Here is a 4012-nt window from a genome sequence, read left to right as displayed (position 1 = left end):
TATGGTGTCACTGTTGCTCCTTAAGGAAATGCTCGTGCATTACCCCGCGTGGCCACAAAGTGTCACTGTTGCTCCATGCAGTCGATGCATGCGGGCAGTGGACCCCATGCGTCCCCTGGCTCCTTCCTCGCTGCGCTCAGGCTTTGCGGCTCCCTGGAGTGTGAGCTGCCACCATTGCTGCCACTCCAAGAGCAGGCTCCGGGCTCCGCGCCCCGGCAGTGGCTCATATGCCCGGGAGCCGCAGACCCCGAGCACAGCGAGGGGGGAGCTGGGGGGCGCACGAGGGCCTCTGCCCGCATGCATCTGCTGCAGCTGCAGGCGCCCCCGGGGGGACGCCTGTCCGCAACCTGGGCAGGAGGGGCAAGGGGCATGGCTGCTCCCCGCTAGCGGCGCTGCCGCCTTTGCAGGGCTCCTCCCCCCCCGCGCCGCACCGGCTCCTCCATGGTGGGGGCTCGCTGCCCCCACAAGCCGACGTTCTGGCTCTCTGGTGTCTCCGGAAGGCGGTTCCTCCCTGCCAAGCCAGGTCACCGCTTTTTGGCAAACTAAGATCCTGTAGGCTGACATGTCCTGAGTAAATATGACCGTCATGCACAACTGTTTTTGTCAGTACATTCAGAAACTGACAGTGTATACCTGGTTTCAGAAGAAGTGGGCTGTAGTCCATGAAAGCTTATGGTCTAATAAATTTGTTAGTCTCTAAGGCCTTGGCTACACTGGCAATTCACAGCGCTGCACTTGCTGGGCTCAGGGGTGTGAAAAAACACACACACCCCGAGCGCAGCGAGTGCAGCGCTGTAAAGCGCCAGTGTAATCAGCGCCTGCAGCGCTGCACGCTCGCTCGCAGCGCTGCAAGCTATTCCCCTCGGAGAGGTGGAGTACTTGCAGCGCTGCGAGAGAGCTCTCGCAGCGCTGGCGGCGCGACTACACTCTTACTTCACAGCACTGCCGCTGCAGCGCTGTGAATCCGCGAGTGTAGCCAAGGCCTCAGGTGCCACCCACCTGTTTATGCTCTCTGTATGTGTGTATATATATCTCCTCAATATATGTTCCATTCTATATGCATCCGAAGAAGTGGGCTGTAGTCCACGAAAGCTTATGCTCTAATAAATTTGTTAGTCTCTAAGGTGCCACAAGTACTCCTGTTCTTCTTTTTGGGGATACAGACTAACTCGGCTGCTACTCTGAAACAAGTACTCCCATTCTTTTTGAATATATACCTGGGGGTTGGCAAATGCCTGTTAAGTGGCTTCATTACCCCTTGAATGGCTCTTTAACAATTTCAGTGTTGTGCTGATAGGTCTGGCAGGCTGGAGGCTTTTTCTCTTTTAACTACTACATCCCCTTCCCAGGAAGACTCCGAGCCTGCAGGAAGGGTCAGAACAGGGATAGGAAATCCAGAAGGGTCGACACTAAGACCCAGTGGGAGCCCCTAACCACTTGGCACCCTAGGCGGCTAGTTCGCCTAGTGGTTGCACCAGTCCTGCATACCCTATTGTGGCCTCTCTCCATCATGCCCTTGGAGATTTTTTCAAAAGTTTTTGCATTTCGTCTTTTAGAACGAAGTTCTGCAAGCACTGAATCCTCTCCCCATACAGCGATCAGATCCAGTACCTCCCTCACGGTCCATGCGGGTGCTCTTTTTCGATTATCAGCCTGCATGGTTACCTGTGCTGATGAGGTATCTGTGGTCACCTGTGCTCTCCACGCTGGGCAAACAGGAAATGAAGTTCAAATGTTCGCGGGGCTTTTCCTGTCTACCTGGCCAGTGCATCCGAGTTCAGATTGCTGTCCAGAGCGGTCACAATGATGCACTGTGGGATAGCTCCCGGAGGTCAATACCATCGAATTGCGGCCACACTAACCCTAATTCGAATTGCTAAAATCGATTTTGGCACTACTCCGCTCGTTGGGGTGGAGTACAGAAATCGATTTAAAGGGCCCTTTACATCGAATTAAATAGCGTCATTGTGTGGACGGTTACAGTGTTAATTCGAATTAAAGCTGATAAATCCGAATTAAAGTCGTAGTGTAGACCAGGCCTAAGCCACTGATGCCTATTGAACTTATCCATAGAGCAGCCCCATGGACTCTCTCTCTCCTCTCCTCTCATTGTGCCGTCTCCCTTCATAGGACAAGGGCAGGTGTGGTAGGTGTGCATCCCCACAGGCTAGGTCTCGGGAGTCATGAAGAAGTAGGAGGGGACAAAAATCATGCAGGGCAGTGGGTGCGAGAATGGAGCGGTGACTGTCGGTGTTAACTCGGTCTCTGTTCATTGAGGGGGGCAGATGTAGATATGATGGAAAAGGGAGGCAGGGATGAGGGCAAGAGCTCTGTGTAATGACGGCTCATGCTTGGCTTTTGCAGCTGCTCTTACAGAGGAATTGTTGTTCAGGAGCCCTAGGCAGAGTAGAATCTGGCAGAAGTGGATCTGAGCAGCTTGGACATCCTTCTAAGCAGATATGAACAGTCCTCAGCTTTCTGCCTCCCTCATAACTACACTTCACAACTTTTAGGGGCACGGCTGAAGCCTAAGATAAATGCATGGTAGTAGCTGAGTACACACGGCTGCTTCTCTTTAGGTGAGGCTTGGTTTCTCATAAAAGTTTTCCTCCTTGTTCTGGGTGTGGGAGGAGAATTTCCCTATTTTGGGATTAGCTGTGGGATTACGACCAGGGGAAGAGACAATAGTCTCTTCTGCACAGTGACTCTCTTGGGTGCAGGTGCAACGGGCTGCTTAACATTAGAACGTAAGAATGGCAATACTGGGTCAGACCAAAGGTCCATCTAGCCCAGTATCCTGTCTTCCAACTGGCTAATACCAGGTGCTTCAGAGGGAATGAATAGAACAGGTAATCGTGAAGTGATCCATCCTGTGTGGCCCATTCCCAGCTTCTGGCAAACAGAGGATAAGGACACCATCCCTGCCCATCCTGACTAATAGCCATCGATGGACCTATTCTCCATGAATTGACCTAGTCCTTTTTTGAACCCTATTATAGTCTTGACTTTCACAGCATTCTCTGGCCAGCAATTCCAGAGGTTGAGTGTGCGTTGTGTGCTTTTTAATTGTATCTATAAAGGTGTAATGGGACAGGGAGAAGAAGAACATACACCGATGATATCTTTTGTTTTTCCCTCTTGTATTCTGCTTAGTAGGAAGGAGAAAGAAGTCAAGGGTAAGAGCCCACCCCCGGTGTGAGATGGAAGGCACGCAAGAGCCATGAGACAGTGAGCATTGTTGATGCCAGGCTATGGCGATGCCATCTAGCTGGAAACGGAGCAGCCGTCACTGTCAGTGAGCTAAGTGTCTGGTTTGGTGAGGAGTCTGGTCACGGCCCACATGGCTCCAGGCAGGGATGCGCCGTTAGCTTGGTCTGTGTTTGTAAGAAAAGGTTCCCGTCTAGCTGTGGCTACGAGGGAGACAAGGTCCCCCGTTATCAGGGGCTGCTCATTTTGTCTGGCCAGGAGCGGTGTGTTCATCGCAGCGAAAGGTTGCATCTAGGAGGATGACTCTAGCTGGTGAGTTTCTTGCCTTCCTTCCATGTTTCTCTCTCTCTTCTCTAGTGTGTTGTCTGACCCACTTTCTCGGTCTGTCCTTGTCTCTACTTGTTCGGTCTCCTTTCGTTGAACACGGGCAGGCGTGCTAGGTGTGCATCCCCACTGGCTAGGTCTCGGAAGCCATGTAGAAGTGGGAGGGGACAACAATCACGCGGGGCAGCGCGCGCGAGAGTGGAGCATCACTGTCAGTGTTGACGCAGTCTCTGTTCATCGAGTGGGGTTGATGTAGACGGGATAGGAGAGGGAGTCAGGAATGAGGGCAAGATTTTGCCCATCAATTGAGTTTTGTGGAGTGATGGCTCCGGCTTGGCTTATTTGTGGCGCTTGCAGAGGAACAGTCAAGCAGCAGCCGAAGGAAAAGCTGGCAGAGGTGGACCTGAGCAGCCTGGACATCCTTGTAAGCAGAGATTAACAGTCCTCCGCTTTCTGCCTTCTGCATAACTGACTGTGAGTA

At 52.4% G+C, this 4012-nt stretch overlaps 1 long non-coding RNA gene across 1 annotated transcript; it reads left to right on the top strand.

Moving 5' to 3' along the window:
- The first annotated feature begins 2423 nt into the window (after nt 1–2423).
- Nucleotides 2424–4012, top strand: LOC135980336 (uncharacterized). Its single transcript, XR_010597437.1, has 3 exons — nt 2424–2579; nt 3157–3519; nt 3889–4012. It is a non-coding gene; the product is annotated as an uncharacterized LOC135980336 (long non-coding RNA).

Source organism: Chrysemys picta, unplaced genomic scaffold (genome assembly GCF_011386835.1).
Source record: "Chrysemys picta bellii isolate R12L10 unplaced genomic scaffold, ASM1138683v2 scaf2728, whole genome shotgun sequence".
In the NCBI taxonomy this organism is placed as follows: Eukaryota; Metazoa; Chordata; order Testudines; family Emydidae; genus Chrysemys; species Chrysemys picta.
The sequence above is the reverse complement of the archived record's forward strand: the minus strand, read 5'-3'. Positions and strand labels throughout refer to the sequence as shown.